Raw genomic sequence first — 26,884 nt, 5'->3', positions numbered from 1 at the left:
GCTTTGTTATACGTTTTTTTCCTGAAGAGTGTAAGTAGTGACCGTGTAAAATTCTTAACGATTGAATGGATATGTCAGTTCAAACTTATAATCAAGTACAATTAAGACTGATCATCAAATTCAATTAACTTCAATGAAGTCATCTTCACTGAGTAGGAACTCTCTAGCGATTATTTTACAGTCTAAAGTATTCAGAATAGTCATTCGAACTGTTATTTCCAATTCCCGATTGTTGATATATTGATTAATTGTTTAGTGTTTTACGCTTCAAACTACGTACCTATATCGCAGTGGGTTTTTTTTGGAGGAGGCTTGAGTGCTCAAAACTACCACCGTCCTTTGGTAAAACAAGTGTTTTGAAATTTTGAACTAAACATCGTCTAACGTGTATTATATAAAATGGAAACAAAAATGTAACTCGTTCTACAATTTACGATTTATAATGAACACACGGTTTTTGTAACCATTAATAAACCATCATCATTACATGTTCCCCATTGACTTACAGCTACAGCAGAAGTAAATATTAGAACACATCATTCGTATGATTATAAAAAAAAATATTTTGGAGATACCACCATTGTCAACATTATTTTAACCGTCAACCCGTTGAGACTAAAATACATGTTCTTCTTTCTTTTTTGTTTTAAATTGCATAAAAATACAATTTTATCTGATCGACCTTGCCTCAATTCTACTGATATCAATGTTTATTTTGAGACTAGTTTTTATATTATACTTTGTTATTACAAGTTTGTAAAAATTAAACCATCATTGATAAAAACAACACATTCACTTTTCTGCCCTCTCTTTATTTTCATGCAGATTTAAAAAAAGACTCTTCTGAAGACAATTTATAGTTACCAATAATACACGCATAATGATAGGATTATCATGTCCCAAAATGAACTATCATTTAACAAATCATATAAAATGTCTGCAACTTGTAATGTAAAATATTTCGACAGTACATTTGCGCTCCGTTACACTTTTTTTTATCTTCGAAATGGATAACCGCCTCCGTGATCTAACAACCTGATTCACCAAGTTGATAAATGTACCAAATGACTTTAAATAAATGTTTTAAAACATCTTACTTTTACCGAATTAAAAGGGTTGTTTTCGAGATATTTACACAGTAGTAAGACTCATTTGAACTAATCATTATATTTCTTTCTTTTATTTCCACTCAAATACTTAACATATTTACGTCAACATTGTAGACAGTAATTTGAAATAAAAGAATATTATTTTTAGTTAAAAAATATCCATTAGCGAGAGATTCGTATTGAGGCACAATCGATCTCACTTAATGTTATTACGTATTAAACGTGTTAACATATTTGTCGGTGATTTGTGCATTTTTCTTTTGATGTGTACTCTCTGACAATGTCAATATCCGTGAACTGATCGTTATATAAAAAATATTTGGTCAGTTCGTAATTGACATGAACGGTTGCACGGATCTACATTTTTTTGATATACAAAATTGCTTGGGATCTTTTTCGCGGTACCATGATTTCACGAGAAATACGAGAAGAACGTAATATCCCCAACACAAGATGATATATCCCGAGAAAAAGATTGTTTATGGTGTTATGATACTTTTTATAGTGGTTTACAACTTTTGACAATATGAAAGAATACTAATTAGAGATATTACTCGTTTTTATTCAATAAAAATGCAATTTCATTTCAAAAATTCGATTTTAATGTCTTGTATGCAAAATCCTTGTTTGACACAATATGGCGGACATTCTAAAGGTAGACAATTTAAGAAAATCAAAGTATTAAAAAATCTGGAAGAATAGAAAAGTATCAAATGTACTGAAAGAATAGATTCTATTAAAACAAAATGAAATTATAAACAGTTATACATTTATCATAACTTCATTGGTGTATTTAAGCTTACCAAATAATTTCCTTTATTTTACATTCATATAAAAACTGATTGTTGTTAATAAATATAGTTATTAATAATGACATGTAATGAATTATGATTCATCAAAGTTTTTAACTAAAATAGCATGTTTCCAAAATCTTGGTAATTTTATTGTTTTCTTATGATATAATTAAATGCTGTTATTACTGTACAATTTTCTCCAAATATCTCCGTTTAAACTAAAGCTTGGTGTTGTTTTAATACATAGTACAAAAATTTCAATTTTCTCAAATTTTGTTCATCAAAGAAATATTAAGACAACGGTTAGGTATTATTTTAGTAACATTTGCATATAAAAAGTAAACTACAATTTTGGTGCTTATTTTTCCAAAATGTCAGAGGAAATGAAATATCCGTGTATAAAACGTACTGAATGTACTGATGATTGTGTCATTGACGCAATTCAGTGCACTGGCTGTCAGAAATGGGTCCATACCAAATGTGTACCCAAAGAGGAGTATGGATAGTAAAACAAGTGACTGTGATCACTTACCCTTTGTATTTTATGTTCATGAACAATTTGATTTTTATGAATATTAAAAGTTGGTGTATATGAAATTAGTGACACAATAATTTTTTTCCAAATGAAATATTTTACCAGGTATAGACTAGCTAACAGTTAAAGTGAATGTCTTACATTCCAATGATTCAGTACATGGACTTTTGAGTTAAACCCGAGACGTTCAGCAAAATTCGTGTAGCCTTGGTCAGTAGCCTATATTTTTGAGAAAATTACCCCCCTTTTTAGAGAATTACAATCGGCATTGTTGAACGTGATCATACGTGCTTTCAAATTTGATTCATTTTGGTCCGTATTTGCAGTAAGAGGTTTATAATGTTCTATTATCTGAGCAAGAAGTGATAGCTTGAATATTTTCCAGAGAGATTGTGAGGAACAGTTTGATCAGTTTGAAAACGGATGTTGACAATGTTTGCAGGTACACTATTTCTGGAGACAAAGGCGGATACCTTAGACCGAAATCCGAATGTAATTCACCAGTAAATAGTTGATTCAATACTAGCAGAGACATATAATATATATGTCTCTGATACTAGTATATGAAAAGGAAATGATGAAAAATTGGATTTCAATTTTCACGTTTGATATAATTTTACACTTAAACTTTGTTTGCCGCTTAAATCATTTCTTTGGATCCGGCTTATTTGAAAATAAATAACTGAAATATCTGGAATAAATCTTTACCTATTATGTTGTGTAGCATAAATTTTAAGCATCCAAGAATGTCATAAATGCAACTTTTCAGCGTGGAATGCCAAATTCAACGTCAATAATGGCCGCCATTACGTGTTGACAACGTCGTCTATTGATCCGTATCACTGAGCACCGAAAAATCATTATTCAGGCACTCCTGTTTGTTCTACTGTTTTTTTTTTTTTTTTGCATTCCGTAAGACATTCTCCGTAAATGGTAATCACTATATTTTTAATGATTGTTTCCTTTAATTTGCATACAATATAATATACGTACCGATGTATTGTTGTGCAGATTTTATTTGAAGTATAATGGACTCATTATTTATGGCAAGTTTTTTTTAACATAATCAGTCAGGGGCATTACTTAAACAAGTAACAATTAAAATTACTTATACAAGTAATGTTGAAAACGAGGCTATTTTAAATATAACTTATATAAGTAACTTTTCTGAATAATATTTTTATAGGTGTCCAATAATACACATTTTACTAACTTTAACAAATTTTCATAGTCATCTGGTTATTTTTCCCATGAAATATAAAATCTAATTCTTCTGAAACACTAATTAACTTTCTGACGCCCTTATCTTTCATACCGACGCTTCTTGGTCAAAGATTGGTCTTTTGGGACTATTAAATTATCATTTTCCTCCAAAATCTTGAAGGTAGACTGATATAAATAGATAGATACTTGATAATTAATTAAGACTTGAAGTTATTTATAATTTGTAATCAAAATCAATCACATATGTTCCCAAAATAAGTGTAATTCCTAATTGTTTTCAAAAATGTATAAAATAACTTATTCAAGTCATATTTTTGTCATTATTTTTAAATTAACCCTTTATTTCTATACTCCTCTCAAATCGATTAAATTCTTTGTTTTATGATATAAAGTGATGTAAAAATTCATGAAAACTACATTTAGTCTATGTTTCTATTAAAAATTAAAATAACTCTGTTAAGTAATTCTATTTTTTTTTAAACAAAAATTACTTATATAAGTAACTTAAAAAAATTACTTGTTTAAGTAACGCCCCTGACTGATAATGGACAAAACGAATATATACGGCTATTACACGCATGGTTGAAACACTATATTCAATATAATACATATATTTAATGTAGGACAACGATAAAATACCAACTTGAAAAATACACCAAAATAAAACAAGATATGTTAAAATTCAGCATATCAAAGAGCCCAAAGAACTATTTTTTGGTTTGAATACAAGTTTAATTTGTTACCCTTTTGACCTTGATGTCGACCAATTTGAAAGCTCTAATTTACAAAATATACGGTTAGATTCAGCATATCAAACAATCCCAATAATTCAATTTTTGTTGAAATTGAGCAGTTTAATTTTGACCCTTTGGACCTTAAAGTGAACCAATTTGAAAAAGGTGCCCCCAATTAAAATCCAAATACACGGTTAGATTCAGCATATCAAACAATCGCTAAGAAGTAAATCCTTAGACGTCAACGTGGGAAAAAGTAAAATCACAAAAATACTGAACTCAGAGGAAAATACAATTGGAAAGTCCATAATCACATAGCAAAATCAAATGACAAAACACATCAAAAACGAATGGACAAGAACTGTCATATTCCTGACTTGATACAGGCATTTTCATATGTAGAAAACGGTGGATAAAACCTGGTTTTAAAGAGCTAACCCTCTCACTTTGATGACAGTCTCATCAAACTCCGTTAGTTTTACATTGATGCGTGAACTTTAAAAACATAATAAATAAAATAGTCAAAATATGGGTACAGCAGTCATCATCGCGAACAATTTTAAAAGGAACAATTTCACAGAACACAAAACATCTATCTACAAATGGGAAACCATGTCCAAACTACAAAAACGAAAAATATGGTTAGATTTAGCATATCAAAGAATCCCCCCAATTCATTCAAGTTAAAACTAAATTTAATTTGACCCTTTTGACGTTAAATTGGCATTAAATGTCAAATTTATCTTCACTTATTTGAAAAAAATCTCAATTTAAAACATACTCAAACGTGTATCAAAATTTCAATATGTCTGAAATAAACAATTAATAATACATGGACTCGATAATAAGTATTAGCATTTCTTGTGTAATTTAGTCAAGACGTCATCTAATAAATATCGAAATGACTTTCGAAGTCTTTTGCAAGTCACATAACCTGACAAAAACATTCACAGATTAACACCTAGATAACGACCTTTAGCAACCGGACCTTTCCAGGTTTCTTTGATTTCATGTTGAAGGCAAAATAAATATTTTATCGTTTTTAAGTGAATGATTAGTCAGCGATGTTTCTAGGCTTATTTGGACAGCATTAAAATAATAACTGGGTGTAAAAAGAGAATTATAATTTTACTATTTCAATTAAGTTAATGATTGAACCGTTAATGATTGCACCAATCACAATATGTTTTTTTAATTTAATATCTCGTAGCAAATATCTCTTTTATATGGATTAATTTGAAAAGAGGTAAACAAAAATAATACAAGACATGGTTCGATTCACCATATGTGACCAGCCACGACATATCCAGGCTTATGGAGGTAGAACGTCAATGTGAGAAAAACGCCGTTAACTATATGACTAGCCATTTCCAGGCTTAGGAGGGTACATTGTCTAAAATATGATTTTTGTATATTTATCTAGAATAGTCCGAAACAAACTCTCTGTCATGTTATTATGACATATTTGTTGTAATAGCAATGAAACGAGTCATTTCGAATACCGGTATGAAAATCAGACTGTTCTATGACGACTTTTATTTATTGAAGGCACTAATTTATAAAACACAAAATTATTGTATTTATTGGCTTTTAGTGATGTTCAATAGCGTATTTGAATAAAATTTCAAAGACTTAAATTTACTCCAATGCAAACAATTCTTAGCTCTATTTTAGAACATGTAATTTAAACTTGTTGAAATGAAGTTAGTTTAAAATTTGTCAAAGTACACTTTAAGAATTCCTTTCTTTAATTTAGATTTATTATGCATGTCTCTATACATAGTATGCGACGCGTAACAGTTTAGAAGAAGGTGTTCTCATATATTAATTTAATACGGTGAATTTATTATGGATATATTTCAAACTTCATTTATGAAAGAAAAACTTTAGAGCAGAGCATATTTTGTTTGATTGTAGCTCTATTTTAGAACATGTAATTATACCCCCGCTTTGAAAAAAGGGGGGTATACTGTTTTACCTCTGTCTGTCCTTCCGTCAGTCCGTCAGTCCGTCCGTCCCATGAATATTTTCCGTCGCATTTTTCTCAGGAACTACAATATAAGGATTTCTGAAATTAGGTTTCAGGGTTTATATAAGTCTGTTACACCGTTTGCTTTTTCAGATTCATCACTCGACAACTTCCTGTTTACCGAACACTAATATTATTTTACACATGATAACCAAGTTGAAAATGTTCGTCACATTTTTCTCAGGAACTACAATACAAGGATTTCTGAATTTTTGTGTCAAGGTTTATATAAGTATGCTATACCGTGTGATGCGTTTTCAGATTCATCACTCAACAACTTCCTGTTTACCGAACACTTGTACTATTTACACATGATAACCAAGTTTAAACTTTCCGTCACATTTTTCTCAGGAACTACAATACAAGGATTTCTGAAATTTTGTTTCAGGATTTATACAAGTCAGCTATACCGTGTGATGCGTTTTCAGATTCATCACTCGACAACTTCCTGTTTACCGAACACTTGTATTATTTAACACATGATAACCAAGTTGAAAATTTCCGTCACATTTTTCTCAGGAACTACAATACAAGGATTTCTGAAATTTTGTTTCAAGGTTTATATAAGTATGCTATACCGTGTGATGCGTTTTCAGATTCATCACTCAACAACTTCCTGTTTACCGAACACTTGTACTATTTTACACATGATAACCAAGTTGAAAATATCCGTCACATTTGTCTCAGGAACTACAATACAAGGATTTCTGAAATTTGGATTCAGGATTTATACAAGTCAGCTATACCGTGTGATGCGTTTTCAGATTCATCACTCGACAACTTCCTGTTTACCGAACACTTGTATTATTTTACACATGATAACCAAGTTGAAAATTTCCGTCACATTTTTCTCAGGAACTACAATACAAGGATTTCTGAAATTTTGTTTCAAGGTTTATATAAGTATGCTATACCGTGTGATGCGTTTTCAGTTTCATCACTCAACAACTTCCTGTCTACCGAACACTTGTACTTTTTTACACATGATAACCAAGTTGAAAATGTCCGTCACATTTTTCTCAGGAACTACAATACAAGGATTTCTGAAATTTGGTTTCAGGATTTATACAAGTCAGCTATACCATGTGATACGTTTTCAAATTCATTACTCAACAACTTCCTGTTGACCAAACACTTGCATATTTTTACACTATTAAAATTATCCACTTGCGGCGGGGGTATCATCAGTGAGCAGTAGCTCACAGTTTCACTTGTTTAAACTTGTTTAAGTGAAGTTAGTTTAAAATTTGTCAAAATAAGCTTTAAGAATTCCTTTTTTTAATTTAGATTTATTATGCATTATTATACATAGTTTGAGACGCGTAACAGTTTATAAGTAGGTGTTCTCTTATATGCATTTGATACGGTGCATTAATTTTGGATATATGTCAGACTTCATTTTTGAAAGAAAATCTATAGAGCAGAAATTTGAGGTCAAAGACGCTAAAATTGTTTATAACATTAAACATTTCAACATCGACGGTAAAGGAATCTGTAAGGTATATTTATCTTCTCATTTTAATTATTTTGATTTGGAAATTCTTTTTGTATCAATTTAAAATGTAGATTCAAATATTTTTCACCTCAAACGATAAAGTAAAACTTCTTCAAACTTATATATGATGTACAGTTCGGCGTCCGCAAAAAAGAAGCCAAGGAAAGTGTTTATCTCTTCTTCACAAATACGTATTTCATTGAATCTCGATATTTATCATGTTTATAATTTTTTAACAATGACGTTCTACCTCCATAAGCCTGCAAATGTCATGGCGGGTCACATATTAGGAACCTCAAGATTTTGTTTTTAAATGAAACTGAATTTAACTTTGAACCTTTAGACCTTAATGTGGACCCATTTACAAATTTTAACAGTCAGCATATCAAAACCGTAATAAATATTATTTTGATGAAATCAAACAGTTTTAACTTTGACCCTTTGCACCTCGATGTGGACCAGTTTTAAAACCGGTCCTGTGTTTCCATGGTTAAATTAAAATTGATGTTTTAAACAAAAACTGGAGAGCTTTTATATATTTTTTAATGTTATATTTAACATTGCCATTTAAGCGCGAGGTTTGACATGCCACAAAACCAGGTTCAACCCACCATTTTGTTCTTTAAAAATGTCCGGTACCAAGTCAGGAATATGGCCATTGTTATATTATAGTTCGTTTCTGTGTGTGTTACATTTTAACGTTGTGTTTCCGTTGTGTCGTTTATTTTCTCTTATATTTGAGTGTGAATTCACATTACTATAAGACGTGTCATGGTACTTTTCTATCCCAAATTCATGTATTTGGTTTTGATGTTATATTTGTTATTCTCATCGGATTTTGTCTAATGCTTAATCGGTTTCTGTGTGTGTGTTGCATGTTGTGTCGTTGTTCTCCTCTTATATTTAATGCGTTTCCCTCAGTTTTAGTTTGTTACCCCGATTTTGTTTTTTGTCTATCGATTTACGAGTTTTGAACAGCGGTATACTACTGTTGCCTTTATTTATGTGAACAATTTACTCTATCCCATAGCTCAGTGGGAGATGATTTTTTTGAATATCGCCCTCCCGTTTGGACCAATGAAAAATCGATAATTCAAGAGACAATGTATTCCATTAACATCGTGGATTTAAATACAAAGGTTTACGTTTGTATCAATTGATTGTCACTTGATTAAAAAACTAAACTTTTTTGCTTCACTTTTGTTACTTTTGTACAACCGTTATGTTTTTGGTAAACGACTTCAAAGATCATTACTTTTAAATTTAGTTTAAGAGACAATTAGGTAAGGACATCCCCCCCCCCCTTCCACAAAAGAGATTTCCCCCCCCCCCCCCCGACATTGTTTTTCAATTCATTCATTTTACAATTCAAATGGACATACTACTGCTTATATCATAAATCACCCAAAGTGCATTATATAATTTCAGCTTACAAAATTATCAGTTTTTACTGCAAGCATATTAAAATTGGTCGTCTTTCTAAACATTTATGTTTAATTATATTTGGATGTGCACAAATATTTGTTTGCTTTTAATTCAAAATGTTTCTGATAAAAGATTTACAAGCACATGTATGGGAGTTTTTTTTTAAATTTGATACACTTTTTTATCTCTATTGAATATAATCCATCTTGTGTTTAGGTTGTAAGATTAACAATATTCTTTGTATATATATAAGTATGATTGTTATGCTTAATTAATCGAAGTACTTGTGTTCAATATCACACCGACGGTAACAGTTATGTAGATGCTGTATCAAAGACAATAGTAGAGTGGTGTCAAATGATATGTTTTTTAAACAAAGAAAACTCAAAACATAGGAAATAAAGATTAATTAAAACATTTGGCATAAATTATATACTAGTAAAGTCTGAGAGTCAAGCTCAACAAAGTCGTCTCTGCAATGATCGCCTGATGTTGTTTATTATTAAGGTAATTATTTTTGCGTCCTATTAATTATTATCAGAAAGAGGGTTAATATACAGCAAGGAAAAAACAGTCCATTATATAAAGAAAAGTCTAGCATTAGTGTATAATGTTACTTTTAGCGACATCTGCAAGTAACATTTAATTGGTGCTGTATCTTATCGTTAATGGAAATTATAAATTTAACGTTGATTTTGTCGTGAAAAAAACGTCTATGAATTCCAATTAAACTTTTGTTATGTTACCCGTAAAATGAAATTGATATAAATTTTATGATCTTGCAACATAGTTGAAAATTGGAGATTTATGGATACAATACACAATGTACATGTACTAATGTCAGGCGCGGATCATGGGGGCGAGATCCGAGAGTTAGAATCCCCCTTTTTTTTGGACGATCAATGCATTTGAATGGGGACATGTAGTTAGAACTCCCCCTTTGACCTTGGTTAGGACCCCCCTTTTTAAAATGGCCGGATTTGCCCCTGAATGCATATCTTCAATTATGAAATATGCAACTCTACAAAGACCAGGATTTGGATTGCATTAAACTTTCAGAAATCTTTAATATCTTGATTACTATGTCATGTTGCCTTTGCATTGTGAACCTATTTTTTCTTAATATGGCAGAGTTGAGAACAAGTGAAATACATACATTGTTTTTACTGTATTTTTATACGCCCGTCAAAAGTTTGACAGGACGTATTATGGTATACAAATGTTCGGTGTCCGTCTGTCTGTCTGTCTGTCCGTCTGTCCGTCTGTCTGTCCGGCGTAAACATGTCGCACCGTAACTTGAGAACGACTTATCTAAATTTCATGAAACTTAATATAGTTGTTTTTTATGATGGTCAAATGATCTGTATACTTTTTGGTGAAAATAAGATTTAAACTTTTTGAGTCACGGCACTTTGTAACTAAAACAGGGATGTGTTTTTTTTTCACATATCGCACCGTATCTCAAAAACCATTCTTGATTATTGCTTAAAACTTTACACACTTCTTAGTTATATTAATCTTAATATCTGTATACTTTTTGGTGATGATTCAAAATTTCATTTCTGAGTTATTGAGTATTTTGTAAAAAAAGGGGGAATTTTTTTTTTTCATGTCACCGTATCTCAAAAACGATTTATGATTATTGCTTAAAACTTTACACACTTCTTTGTTATATTGATCTAAAGATCTGTATACTTTATGGTGATGACTCAAAATTTTATTTTAGTTATTGAGTATTTTGTAAAAAATGGGAGGTTTTTTTTACATGTCGCGCCGTATCTCAAAAACAATTGATGATTATTGCTTGAAACTGTATACACTTCTTTGCTATATTAATCTAAAGATCTGTATACTTTTTGGTTTGATTCTAAATTTTATTTTAGTGATATTTGTAAAAAAAAACAGGGTTTCTGGGGGGGGGGGGGGGGGGTTCACATGTCCCGCCGTGTCTCAAAAACAGTAAATGGTTATTGCTTAAACTTTCTCAGAAACTATTGATGATTATTGCATAAGACTTTAACACAAGACATCGGGCGTATCATGCGCTCATGGCGCAGCTGTTTATTGTTTGTTATATATCAAAGTGGACATCACTGATCACTATATTACTCTTTATAATTACGGTTGCCAGACTCACTTTTAGGAATCTTGGAATTGCATTTGTATTTCACTTTTTTTCCTCATCTTAATTAAGCCAATATATATACAAAAAATTGTTTTGGGAAACACATGGAAAAGGTATGAACACATATATATATATACTAGTTCAGTGATAATGAAAGTCATACTAAACTCCATATTCTATATTAAATTTTGTTTGTTTAACTGAATTTAAAAAATCTTATTAATACATGGAATATTTATTACAATCTGTTTTAAAGTACCTTCCACCAATCATCCAGTGTCATTTAAAGTTACTAGAGCAGTAATTTAAATTATTAAGAAAGTGATACATTGTACTGATGGTAATTAACGAATAGAAAATATTTTTTAAAAGATATTCTTATATCAAACGACTTAGTTGACATAACAAATAGATAACTGTTAGAAGATTGTGCCACTTTTGTTCTCTTGTTCACATTTTTTAAAGCCTTTTTTTTCAACTGCACTAATCCTTTTGATTTCTATACACACATTATGTAAAAGTACATTAGATTACAACTAGGCTGAAAAAGTTCGATTTCATTGATATGAAACTTTGACCATTATATATATAGCATTTGTAACTCTATTTCATATATGTATAAGGTGAATCAATGTGCTTGTAACTTTGGATAAAGTCTCATGAAATGGTAAAAATCACTGTATCCTGGTACACATGTACACAGGGTTGTCAATAAATGCAAACTTAAAATTAGCAGACCTTAAAATACTAATACATCCATGACATATTACAACAACACTTTAAAGAGTCAAATTTATTTTTGAAAACTTGGATCAGATAAATATAGAAAAATAGATTTACTTTTTATCAAATCTATTCATAACTGCTGACTCTCTACTTACGTAAAACAAAATTTAACAGTTTCAACTTTTGACGCAACATGCTTGTTGAGTATTAAGGCGTTTATAAATATGACATTTGATTCCTATGATTTTTATTCCTACAATTATTTTAAACATGATCATACAATATGGCAAGCCAAATTGGACAAAAAGAGCTATTTTTTAATGTTAAAAAATCATTTTCTAATATTAAAATATCAGTTTCTAATATTAGAAAAACTTTTCTTATATTAAAAATACATTTTCTAATATTAAAAAATAAGATACTTTTTAATATTAGAAAAGGTTTTTTTAATATTAGAAAATCATTTCCTAAGATTAAAAAATCATTTCCTAATATTAGAAAATCATTTTTTATTATTAATAAATAGTGTTTTTCTTTTTTAATATTAGAAAATCATTTTTTAATATTAGAAAATCAATTTTTAATATTAGAAAATGATTTTTTAATATTAAAAAATGATTTTTTAATATAAAAAATGATTTTCTAATATGTGACTAGCCACGACATATCAAGGCTTATGGAGGTAGAACGTCATTGTGAGAAAAACGCCGTTAACTATATGTGACTAGCCATTTCCAGGCTTAGGAGGGTACATTGTCTAAAATTTGATTTTTGTATATTTATCTAGAATATTCCGAAACAAAACTCTCTGTCATGTTATTATGATATATGTGTTGTTATAGCAATGAAACGAGTCATTTCGAATACCGGTATGAAAATGGGACTGTTCTATAACGACTTTTATTAATTGAATGCCCTTATTTATAAAACACAAAATTATTGTATTTATTGGCTTTTAATGATGTTCAATAGCGTATTTGAATAAAATTTTAAAGACTTAAATTTACTACAATGCAAGCTCTATTTTAGAACATGTAATTTAAACTTGTTGAAATGAAGTTAGAATAACATCTGTCAAAGTAAGCATTACGAATTCCTTTTTTCAATTTAGATTTATTATGCATGTCTTTATACATAGTATGCGACGCGTAACAGTTTATAAGTAGGTGTTATCTTAAATGCATTTGATACGGTGCATTAATTATGGATATATTCAGACTTCATTTATGAAAGGAAATCTATAGGGCAAAAATTTAATTTTTTTGTATCAATTTAAAATGTAGATTCAAATATTTTTCACTTCAAACAATAAAGTAAAACTTCTTCAAAACTTATAGATGGTGTATAGTTCGGCGTCCGCAAATTGAAGTCAAGGAAAGTGTTTATCTCTTCTTCACAAATACGTATTTCATTGAATCTCGATATTTATCATGTTTATAATTTTTCTAACAATTACGTTCTACCTCCATAAGCATGCAAATGTCATGACGGGTCAAATATTAGTAAATGATTTTCTAATATAAAAAAAATCATTTTCTAATATTAAAAAGTATCTAACTATCACTGTATCACCCTCTGCATGATTCTTAGGTGGAGCCATACTTAATTAAAGTACTTGTAATAGACACGCCGAATATATCTCAGTTTGAACTTACGTTGTAACTTGAATATTTGTTTTCAAATCATTGAGTTAGAAATTTACATCGTGTTTTCGAAATTCTGGATTCCCTGTTATGAACATCTAAACGAATGACCCTGATAACGAAAAACAACCGGATGACGACAATAAATGTGCAGTGTGCACTGTACGACAAATAGTGATGACATTTCCTTTGATGATATTCTGGCTTTCAAACCGGCCATACCAAAGTTTGAAATCAACGATCATGGAAGTAAAACGAAACTCTCGTGTTACAAACAAAACAAGAGGAGTATTATGATGCAAATGAATAACAAAGTGAAAGTGAAATTGACAAGTCGGTGACTTATGCTACATATGTCTATTTGACATACGAGGACATGTTAAAACGTGGTTAAATTCTTTTTTTTTTTAATTCTAGAAACAACCAGTTTCTAAATATTTTGCAACCAATCAACATGAAGATTTAAAAAAAACGATCCAACGAAGTTAGTACGTTATTGCGTTTTGTATTTTAATTTATCGCTCTATACATTGTTTTGTAATATATAATCTGACAGACCTTTTACATGCAATATATCGGACGTCACAAGTCATTTACTTCCGGTCACAACGGAAACCTGAATAAACCGACTCACTGTCCAAATCGGCCGTTTTTTATAGTCCCGTGGCCGGTCGGTTTATACAGGTTTTACTGTATATTGATTTGTTATGTGTGTACACAATATTTGTCGTATGTATATATGGAGTATGATGTATAAAGAGAGCAAAAAACTATAACTAATGTACATGACGTTTTATTACACTTCTGCAGATAAATTGTGATTAAAGATGCCATGAATAATGAGTACATTTACTGTCTTTATGTGGACTATTATCTAAAAAATCATATAAAATATATAAAACAGTGCGTTTGCGCTCCGTTAAACACAAGATTGATACCATGACGTAGCAGCCTGAGTACATAGATTGACTATCCCCAAGATGATAAAACCATGCAACATTTATTAAATGCTAAAATCTCAATTTCACAAGGGCGAACAATGTTGAACCATATAGTTCCTTCCCATTGATGTTACGTTGTCAAAAAGTATTTGAGTAATTTTTATATCAAATAAAAGCTTAAGAACTTGGGATAGCTGTTGAACCATTTTTAAAAGTTTGCTTTGAATGATAAAAAAATTAATTGGATGATAAGAGGATATATCAGCCTTGTTACTTAGATCAGAAGTACCTATTTTGTACTACCCAATTTTTCTGGAACCAGTGAGCTGTTATATGCAATAAAGGCATGTTGGTTTGTTTAGCACAAGTCACGATGCAGTTGTCAATGTATATTGCATATGTTACTACCTGTTCAATTTGAGCTTAAATTCATTGACATAGTGTGTGGATTAAAGCTTCAAGTGTTTTCTTAAATAGTAATAGATCATAGAATAAAATTAAGTAAAGTAGGAGTCTATATAGCAAGTTTGGTGCTGTATTACTAAACATTATGTGCAATTCCATTCTTAGAAACTATTACAATGAAAATTTGTCACACACAATTTAATCATTTCACATCAATTTTTTCAGTAACAAATCCTTTATGTTGACCCACAGGTGTCATATCTAAAATGTGTGTGTTATTTATGTGAAAGTAAATGTCCCTTCTTAATGCCGGTAGTCGTGAAGCTGTTCCCGGTGTTGTAGCCGTACTGTTAATGTGTGCTCTTGTCGAGAGCTATTTGCATTGCACATAAGAAATTATCAAAAAGAAAAAAATCTAATTTTACGTCAACTGATTTTGGACATTTTTACGTTTTCCACGTTACGACTGGAAGACAATAACAATAAAAAAACCAAGGAGTAAACAAAGACTCATAAAACCAAAAGACATTTACATCAACAGTTACAACTAATAAATAAGAAACAACACGAACTCCACTAAAAACCGGGAGTTAAATCAGGTGCTCAGGAAGAGTAAGCATTTCCTTCACCGAGTACGGCACCCGTCGTGTTATTTCTTTTTTCAGTTCGTACGTTATGATGGAAGGTCATTATGACTGAGGAAGAATATCAGATATGATTTCTGACACACTTTTGTCATTTTTTGGAGATTATTTTAATATGGTAAATTTTTATACCCGTGTTAATTTTTCTGTAAGGTAGTGGGGTAGGGTGTTCGGCCCCAACTTTGCACTTTCGTTAAGAAAAACTAAGCCGAAGAATATCCTGGATTTCTTCTGCAGTATACATCAGCTACCAAGCTTCCATTTGCACCTAGTGCAGACACAAATACTGCCGTAGAACATTTTTTATTAACTTTTCTGTAAGGAGGACTTTATGGGTAGAAGACTGCCCGACTTTATCTTTAAACCTTCTTAAAATACAATAAACTAAGCTGTAGATTACACTGAGTTTTTTCACAAGTAGACCACAGCTACCCAGCGTTCCTTTGCGCCTATTGTGGAGAATGATTTGATATAGAACATGTTTCCATTAATTTTTCTGTAATGTAGTGGGGTAGGGTGTCCGGCCCCAACTTTGCACTTTCTTTTAAAAAAAAAACTAAGCCGAAGAACATCCTGGATTTCTTCTCCAGTATACCTCACCTACCAGGCTTCCATTTGCAACTAGTGCAGACACAAATACTGGCGTAGAACATTTTTTATTAACTTTTCTGTATTAAGAGTGTAAGGTAAGAAGACTGTCCGACTCAATCTTTGAACCTACTTCAAAAACAAGAAAATAAGCCGTAGAACACACTGTGTTTTTTTCAAAAGTAGACCACAGCTACCCAGCGTTCCTTTGCGCCTATTGTGGACAATGTTTTGACATAGAACATTTTTCCATTAATTTTTTTGTAAGGTAGTTGGGTAGGGTGTCCGGCCCAAACTTTGCACTTAAAAAAAAACTAAGCCGAAGAACACCCTGGATTTCTTCTCCAGTATACCTCAGCTACAAAACTTCCATTTGCAGCTAGTGCAGACACAAATACTGCCGTAGAACATTTTTTATTAACTTTTCTGTAAGGAAGACTGTAATGTAAGAAGACTGTTCGACTTAATCTTTGAACCTACTTAAAAAACGGGAAACTAGGCCGTAGGACACACTGTGTTTTTTCTCAAGTAGATCACAGCTACCCGGCTTCTTTTTGCGCCTGTTTGTGGACAATGATTTGCCATAGATCATTTTTTTTTTTTATAAGGTAAAGGGGTAGGGTGTCCGGCCCCAACATTGCACTTTCTTTAAAAAAAAAAAAAGCCAAAGAACATCCTGGATTTCTTCTCCAGTATACCTCACCTACCAGGCTTCCATTTGCAACTAGTGCAGACACAAATACTGCCGTAGAACACTTTTTATTAACTTTTTTGTATTAAGACTGTAAGGTAAGAAGACTGTCCAACTCAATCTTTGAACCTACTTCAAAAAACAAGAAACTAAGCCGTATAACACACTGCCTTTTTTTTTCAAAAGTAGATCACAGCTACCCAGAGTTCCTTTGCGCCTATTGTGGACAATGATTTGACATAGAACATTTTTCCATTAATTTTTTTGTAAGGTAGTTGGGTAGGGTGTCCGGCCCAAACTTTGCACTTAAAAAAAAACTAAGCCGAAGAACACCCTGGATTTCTTCTCCAGTATACCTCAGCTACAAAGATTCCATTTGCACCTAGTGTAGACACAAATACTGCCGTAGAACATCTTTTATTAACTTTTCTGTAAGGAGGACTTTATGGGTAGAAGACTGTCCGACTTTATCTTTAAACCTTCTTAAAATACAATAAACTAAGCCGTAGATTACACTGAGTGTTTTTCACAAGTAGACCACAGCTACCCAGCGTTCCTTCGCGCCTATTGTGGAGAATGATTTGATATAGAACATTTTTCCATTAATTTTTCTGTAATGTAGTAGGGTAGGGTGTCCGGCCCACACTTTGTTTGTTTGTTGACAATGTTTAAGTACAATTATTATTTAGATTCATCCAAACCTATCTAAATATGTTATTGTAAATAGTTTAAGCATATCACTTATTCATTTGCTCCGATCTCTTACGTCAATCTAATTGTGCGTTTATTTATGGGAACGGCAAATAATGCATTCACCTATCTAGAGCGCTTCGATCCGAAACAAGTGCCGTATTTGTCCTACTAGAATCGGAATAATTCATGGGGGCTTGAATATATCGTGATTTTACCATGGGTTGTCCCTTTATGCCGATATTTTACCCCTCGCTATCGCTCAGGGTAAAATATTTGTTATAAAGGGCCAGCCCGTGGTAAAATCCCCGATGTGCTTGAGGACAGGATCCTGTGATATACATTAAAAAATCTGAGATTTATGATAATAAGGGGAGGGATATTTGTTCTGCACTTGTAGCCAGGTCCAGATCGCCGTGTACCTTGATCAGACTACAAGTACAGAATCACTTAAATGGCAATTCTAACATGACGTCCTTCAAACGCTTTGAGTAAAAATATAGGGTTATTGCATGAATATTGGGGAATATTGTCCCGAGTAGAACTTTATATTGCACAAGCTCAGGAATGATTACACTAGTGATTTTGAACAAATAATTATTACACTTGATGGAGTGTTTTATTTAGTATACTCACTTTTAACACATGATAACACAATAAAATACTTTATTTACAAATTTACAAATTTTGATATTTTTTTCTAATCAAATCGTATGCTTTTAAAATGTCACTAATTGTTATACTCATATTTACTGGATTGCCGAAGTTTTTCTGTGCATTTGTGTTTTGGTACAGTTCGATATAAAATCTTCTTTATTGAGGGCACATGACGTTTGCGATGTTTTACCTGTAAAACGATAGTACATTTGTGCTTCAAATATTATGGACATTTGCGCTTTAAATTTTGATTCACCTGTACTAAATTGACCGGACATTTGCGCTTTTGCACCTATAGTTGTCTACCTGTAATTTTAATGAGAAGAAATTATTACGTAAATAATTTAACTAATATTTGTCATTAGTACGACAAATGGTCCAGAACCCTTCCCTGCCCACTATAATGGACAGTCCTACTCGACTAATCCTGCTATTTTTTTCTTTTCTTTTTGAATAGTATCATTGAACAACAGTCTGTGAATTACATTAGATTCGTTATATTGATGAACAGGCACCCTTGTCAAGATTTTAGAAAAGAAACTTGAAGATATATTTGAAATGTGGGCGAAATATCAGTCAGAACAGATAACAAGAGCTAAATTTGTTCACTCCTTGGGCTTCAGATGTCAAGCGAAAACTGACCTGTGGTGACTGAATTGGTTTTAATGTCTTTCGAATTTTTACTTGTCGCTCAGTGTATGAAGACTTTTAAACAGATATCAATGTGCTATGACATGAATGCTCTATGAAATGTTCTTTTAAATGATTTTTTTTCAAACTTTTAACCATAAAGAAACAATATTAATTTAACTCTGCCAGGTCACACATGCCGGTCCCCACCCGGATTAAAGAGGAGGATAGTCATAAAAACCAAATATTGCAAAAACGAAATGTCTGATGTTAAAAGCGCTAATGTCATTTTGTTAAAAGCGAAAATGTCCTATGATTTGAAGCGCAAGTGTTAAAAAAAAAGCGCTAATGTCCTATGAAAAAGCGCAAACGTCCCGCGCCGATGTCAATATCTATTAATCAAACTAGTTCCTTGAAAACTATTTTACCTTTAATCTAATAATTTATGTAAACAAGAAAACGGGTCTTATATAAAGAAAACAATGATATCAAAATCAACGCTTTCACACTATTCACAACCAATATTCTCTAGCGAAAAACAGTTACCCGGATTAAAAACAGGGTGGAATGAAATAACGCTTACAAGCCCCCTCTAGAAAATGTAATTGAACCTTGTTGTGATAAAGTTAGTTCAGAGAAAGCTTTTAAATTTTGTTTTGAATCTCATTCAACCATATTTGATACGGTACATTAATTATGATCAATTTAAAAATCTGTAGAGGACTGAATGTTAGAATTAATTCTAATATGACGTGCTTCTTTAGTTTTGTAAAGAAACCATACTTTATTATCCAATAAAATTAGTTTGCACATGCGTATATTGACTACGGCAGAAAAATAAATTTCGTCAAATTGGTATGCATTTAATGTATTACCTTAAATTAAAGCACTTTCAAACACTAAAATGATACACATTTTGTTACTTACACTTCTACAATGACAACAATGTGTTACAATTCGTAATTGACATATTTGAGCTAGATACCGCAACGTTCATGTTGGGTGTTCTAACTTCAAAACCCCTCCCTCTGAAAAATACGTTTCATCTCTCCTGTTAAAAAGGCATGTCATTGTATATAATAATTTCATTGAAACATATGTTCCGACGATAAAATATAAAATAAAGTATAGGTTATTATTACTTTTGTATTGAAATGACAAAATTGTTTATATTTCTGATAAAATAGATTGACCCTAGCAGGGAATCGAACCCCATTCTCCTAAAAATAAAAATAGGCGTAATTACCAATATACCACCAAGGTTTCCAATCCATTTTACAAATGCAACAAGATTGTTACCCAGTATAAATTTTAATCATCGTGTAATACAGCATTTGAAATCGGCAGATGCACAAAGGCGTGCCCTTTGAACAACTTTACAAGGTGTAGCCACCGTAAGTATAAATGGATCTGTCAAAGGGCCCCTCCTGCCAAGTCTCGAATGTCAGCAAAACTTTATCAAGGAATCCTCTATCAGATATGAACATATTTACCAATGCTACAATATTAACCGGCGGAATATTAACGATTAATTTAGTAAATAAAGACCTACCCGATTATCCTTGTGCGTCCACCGCCATTGACAACTGACTTGAAAATATGCGTGTCAGAAATTGACCTCAAAGGAAAAGACTGTTGTAATATAACTTTTCTGTTATATTGTGACACAAATTGTGTTTTAGTAATTTAATTTGTTAATTTCTGTTTCAATTTTGAATTTTAGAAATACAACTTTGCGAAATTAAACTGGTTTGAACTAGTTGGATAAAAATCGACAGGAAGGTTGATGGAAGAGCCTACACAAATACTGTGCACCTATACACAGCGAACATAGAAATTACCGTAATTGTCCTAATCAGAATCGAAATAATTGATGCCAGCTATACTTTATTGTAGTTTTAACATGGGTAGGCATTATATTCGTGTTATTTTTGCCCTCGCTATCGCTCTGGCAAAAATAATCACGAATATAATGCCTAACCATGTTAAAACTACAATAAAGTATAGCTGGCATCAATCATTTCTTAAATATTGTTCACTTCAAACAATAATGCAGTTGGCAGCCAAGGAAAAGTGTTAATCCTTTTATTTACAAAACCTTCAAAATAGCAGTTAAACATTATCTAATTGAAGCTTCATTTAACTAACTAACTTTATACTAACTTTAAAACATCAAATTAAAATTACATTCACTGAAAGATAACTAAGAACTGTTTGTATGTCGCTCATTTAATTCATTTGAAATTTGTTTTCAAATTCATTAATGTGTTGGAGATAAAACAGCGCCAATAAAGTACAATATTTTTTTAAAAATCTATATAATTAATGTCTTTATGGTAAGTGCGTGGTTTAATTGACGTTACAAAAAAATACTGATATTTACTGAAACCAACGGTAATGTTTCCCCCCCCATTTTATAAGAGAAAAAAATGTATTTCTTAAAATGCCAAATATTCATTTACGGAAACCATTTGTTATATCCAAGTGAAGTTCAGCTCAGTTAATGTAACTTTTCTCCAAGTTAATGGAGTAACAAATCGGGAAAAGTCGTTTAACCTAAAAGTTTAATGGACCGATATACCTCACGGCTGAAAATCAACATGAAGACAGAGTAAATATTATACTTTCATTTAAGCCCTGTCGTAGAGCAGTTGTTTTGTTGTAAATTCGCGTTAAAGTGGGACTTTCGGAATTTTTTTCTTTTTTATTTTCAAACACTGGAACGCTTATATAAAATTCCAGAATGAAGATATCATCAAACAATTGATATCAGATGAAAGAGTGATGTATCAGCTTATATTTGACATCAAACTTTATTATCATGTGAACATATAAATTGAGTGAATTGGACGATTTTTAAATGTATGTAACATTTTGTTCAATCTTACCGTCTGTAAAAGTATATTACATTCCTTATATATATATTACCAAAAGTAAATTTTCACAAAAAATAGTGAAACAACCAATATTTGATGGATGTGAAGTTAGCAGCTGGTTCGTTATTCGATATTCGATATTCAATATCCAACCGGCTGCTAGCAGTCAGTTCGATATTCAAATTTAGTTGAAAATCATAATAACAAATAAAGTATTAAGGTTCATGTGGACCCTTTGTCTTCTTTGTTAACGGAGGGCCCAAAGTGCCAGTTGGATATTCAAAATATATATCGGAAACCTACCTGAGACCGCTTAAATGACGATGAGACCCCCTATTCTTTCAATGTTCATAACATTCGAGGAATTCATAGACTCTGTATATATAAAGATTGTTTCGAAAGGATTTCCCAGAATAAAGTCATCTTTTATATATACGGAGGGCTTAGATTGTCACTTTTCAGCTAAAAAGTGTCAACACTTCAGGACAAAGGGCACAGGGCAATAATAAGAGCCCTCTGATCTCTCGATCCGTTTAATATTAAACAGACATTTAGTTCATAGATAGAATGATACAAGTACGACTAAAAGGAATTTTGGTATACTTCATGTCTTCTATGTTTATGGAGGTCCCAAGGTGCCAGTTGGATATTCAAAATACATAGCAAAACCTACATGATACCGCTTAAATGACGGTGAGACCCCCTATTCTTTCAATGTCCATAACATTCGAGGAATTCTAAGACTCTAAATATATAAAGATTGTCTCAAAAGGATTTTCCAGAATAATGTCAACTTTGATATATACGGAGGGCTTAGGTTGTCACTTTTCAGCTAAAAACTTGTCTTTTAATCTTTTGTAACCAGCCATTAAAAACAATCCAGGCCTCAAATTTTTCCAGTCATTGTTTTGCATCTTCGGAAGGGTGTCCTGAAAAAGTATCCATAGCGATGTTTGACGCACTGTTGCCACGTTTTGTATTTATTTCCATCACATGAGTCATTTTATTGAGGGTAATAAGAAGTTCATCCAATTGGGGTTCCTTTGTCTCCGATTTTCCACCACTAGCTTCCGCGGATTTATGCTCGTCTCCAGGCATTTCAGTTACTTATCTATTTCTTAAATTGTATGACATTCAATCCGAATCCTCCACCAGATATAACGGGGCTTTCTTGTGTGTGTGTTTGTGTTTTGTACTACAAGTCATTATTTCGGGAATATGAATCCGGGAACGATAACTCCATCTTGCCCGTTAATATAGGGAAATATCTATTGTATATATGCCACAATAAAGTAACTGTTAGAATTGAACTAAGTCTCCTTAATGTTCACATGTTTAATCTTATAAAAGTACATGTATATCTATAAAATATTTGAAGGTTCACAATTATAACTTCCAATACAAAACGTTACTAAATATCAGCTCTATAAAACAACATGTTACTTCAAGCTACTACTCTAATATATCTGACCAATGCATAAAGTTTCTCACACGATTGAGCTATAAACATGTTCTTAATTTATGTAAGGCATTGATTAATGGTCTTAAATTATTTGGATAAACTTGTAAATGCTATTGCAGTTCAACTGTGCAACTAATGTATCGTATAAAGCGTCACATTAAAGAAGATGAAAAATCATTAAACTGAATAAGAACTGACCATCAAATCTTAGATGTAATTGATTACGCCACACTATTCTTAAGTATGAGATGGCACCAGGTTTCTCTCAAAATTCGTCTTTTTTTCATATTTGTTTTCTTGAAAAATTGGCCAAATCTTTATATAATACAATGTATGAATATAAATTTACTTGAAATGTCAAAAAATTGGTTTCATTTAACCAGGGACTTTCTATACTAAAACGATACGTCTAAGTTTAATAATTCATCATTCTTTCAAAATCTTATATTTTTTGTCATCGTAAATGACTATTAAAAAGATTTTGTATTAACAACTAATTATATTTATATATTAACAATATACTGTGAAATACGCAAATAGCTACTAGCATCGTATATCAGAGATACGAAACTAACTTTATTGTTGGGTGGTAGTTTTAACAGGCGGCTTAACAATCAGTTTAAATCAACAGAGACTAGTCCCGTTAGTATGAAAGTCCCTGATTTAACTTAAGGTATATTGTCTCAGAAACATTTACCTCTATTTTTTACAGGGCTGTAAATACATAAATGCAAACGCCTCATGTAGGAAATTTCAAAAGCAAAAGCTAGTCTACATCAAATTCTTTTCACGGCGAGTGTCTAGCAAGAAGCAAGTTCTGTTCACCTTCTTACGTAGCCCCATTTTTTCGGGATCCATGTTTCTCACTAATTTTTAGTTTTCAGTGCTATCTGTCTTGTGTTTGTTGTTTTGGGTTTTATCTGTTGCCGTGTTTGTCTTTTGTTCATTTGTTGCCCTTCTTTATTAGGTCTTTCTACTTTATTGTGGAAAGCCTATTGTATTTGTTCTGATTATTTTTATTTTTTTTTTTTTTCCGCCTAATTTTGTTCTTGCGATAAACATTTGTTTCGCAATATGTCGCTTAGATATTTGGTATATGATATCGAACAGTTTATGCGCTTTTGAAATTTACCCTGCGTAAACGAATACTTTTCTTTGTAGGAGTTATCTTCCCAAACACTGTTTTCCTTGTTAGCGCAACTCCTTCGCAACCGTAAAATATTATGACAAATTTATTTTACAAAATTACTCGTTATATCCTTCGCATGATTTGTCCTATTTTGACCGAAGCGATATGAACGCTCCATATGAGAGTTATTTCCCCTTATGCATTTGTTATAAGTGATATGCATTTCTATCTTGTAAACCATAAGTGCTAGAGACCTAGGAACTTTTGATTTGAGGTCCTTGGTCCAAAAAAATGAAAATTAGGTCAAGGTCAAAGGTCAAGGTCATATTTGAGATTGTCATATGTCTTTGATTTCCTTATAATTCTTAAATGGTTATAGATACAGAAAATTTAAGCAGTGAAAAATGTTAAGGACTTCAAGGGGCAACTTTGTTACATTATGACTATATTGGTTTTACCATTGTGTAAGGGACATAATCCCCATTGATGGTTAATATACAGCCATTATTAGACAAAACTCTTAAACAAAATGACCTTGACCCATAGGGTCTTTTGCAATGACATTGTGAAGAAATGACCTTGACAAAGGTCACAAGGTCAAAGGTCAATGTCATGTACATATGTGATTTGGGGCACTACTTGAAGAGTTTTATGTGTGTTTGCCTGCCAACCAACCAACTAACCAACCAACCAATCAATCAATCAATCAATCAATCAATCAATTAATCAATCATGATCATGATCAATCAACCAATAATGATCATGATCAATCAATCAATCACGTTTCCGTCTCGTGTGTTTATCATAGGGTTCAAGATCTTCTTTGTTTCTTTTTCGCTGTTTCAACTGACCCTATCCAACGTGTTTAACCAACCAACCAACCAACCAACTAATCAATCAATCAATCAATCAATCAATCAATCAATCAATCATGATCATGATCAATCAATCATGAATCCGTCTCATGTGTTTATTATACGGTCCAAGATCTTCTTTGTTTCTTTTTCGCTGTTTCAACTGACCCTATCCAACGTGTTTAACCAACCAACCAACCAACCAACCAACCAACCAACTAATCAATCAATCAATCAATCAATCAATCAATCAATGATGATCAATCAATCATGTATCCGTCTCATGTGTTTAATATACGGTCCAAGATCTTCTTTGTTTCCTTTTCGCTGTTTCAATTGACCCTATCCAACGTGTTTAACCAACCAACCAACCAACAAACCAACCAACCAACCAACCAATCAATCAATCAATCAATCAATCAATCAATCAATAATGATCATGATCAATCAACCAATAATGATCATGATCAATCAATCAATCACGTTTCCGTCTCGTGTGTTTATCATAGGGTTCAAGATCTTCTTTGTTTCTTTTTCGCTGTTTCAACTGACCCTATCCAACGTGTTTAACCAACCAACCAACCAACCAACCAACTAATCAATCAATCAATCAATCAATCAATCATGATCATGATCAATCAATCATGAATCCGTCTCATGTGTTTATTATACGGTCCAAGATCTTCTTTGTTTCTTTTTCGCTGTTTCAACTGACCCTATCCAACGTGTTTAACCAACCAACCAACCAACCAACCAACCAACCAACCAACCAACTAATCAATCAATCAATCAATCAATCAATCATGTATCCGTCTCATGTGTTTAATATACGGTCCAAGATCTTCTTTGTTTCCTTTTCGCTGTTTCAATTGACCCTATCCAGTGTGTTTAACCAACCAACCAACCAACCAACCAACCAACTAATCAATCAATCAATCAATCAATCAATCAATCAATCAATAAATCAAGTAATCAATCAATCATGATCATGATCAATCAATCATGTTTCATGAAATATTGAAATTTAATATTGTTCTTGCGTCACTTCTGAAAAAAAAATCAACATGTACTCTAAAACTACAAGTACAATCGACCTCAAAATTTGCAGTCAGCAGGGCATACATGTACTTTAAGTTTATAAAAAAACTTGGTGCAGATATCTCTCAAAGCTTTTCCTAGAGAAAAGAAATGGCAATGCCGTAAAAATCGCTTGCAAGGTCCGTAAATCTCAGTAAAAACCTACAATAAAATGTCCGCTCCGACATTGAAATACTAATCTGTGTTACAAACAGGTGCTGAAAAATGTACAATATCAGAAAATAATCAATAAATGTGTTTTAAAGTTACACCGGATCAATTAAATCCAAAACATGCACTGCCCGTGAACTGTGATCCAAATGTCAATTTCCTACAATGACAAAAGAAATTACATTGTGTTTATTCCGTCTCTATACATGTTGTCTGTTCAAAGTCCCCAC

At 31.9% G+C, this 26,884-nt stretch overlaps 2 protein-coding genes across 6 annotated transcripts in view; one reads left to right on the top strand and one right to left on the bottom strand.

Moving 5' to 3' along the window:
* The window catches only part of LOC143071129 (uncharacterized), a 350,370-nt gene that overhangs the window by 64,455 nt on the left and 259,031 nt on the right, over positions 1-26,884 (bottom strand). The window lies entirely within an intron of this gene.
* LOC143071140 (uncharacterized) overlaps positions 7,796-26,884 on the top strand; it is a 433,270-nt gene continuing 414,181 nt past the window's right edge. For 2 of the 5 annotated variants that reach the window (XM_076245290.1, XM_076245283.1), the window contains exon 1: positions 7,796-7,924. The gene's annotated coding sequence lies outside the window, so the exon portion shown is untranslated. The remainder of the gene's footprint in view (positions 7,925-26,884) is intronic. The other 3 variants (XM_076245311.1, XM_076245277.1, XM_076245305.1) reach the window with 3 other exon arrangements.

The sequence above is a fragment of the Mytilus galloprovincialis genome, chromosome 1, assembly GCF_965363235.1.
Source record: "Mytilus galloprovincialis chromosome 1, xbMytGall1.hap1.1, whole genome shotgun sequence".
Taxonomy (NCBI): Eukaryota; Metazoa; Mollusca; class Bivalvia; order Mytilida; family Mytilidae; genus Mytilus; species Mytilus galloprovincialis.
This window is presented reverse-complemented; position numbering and strand designations above follow the sequence as displayed.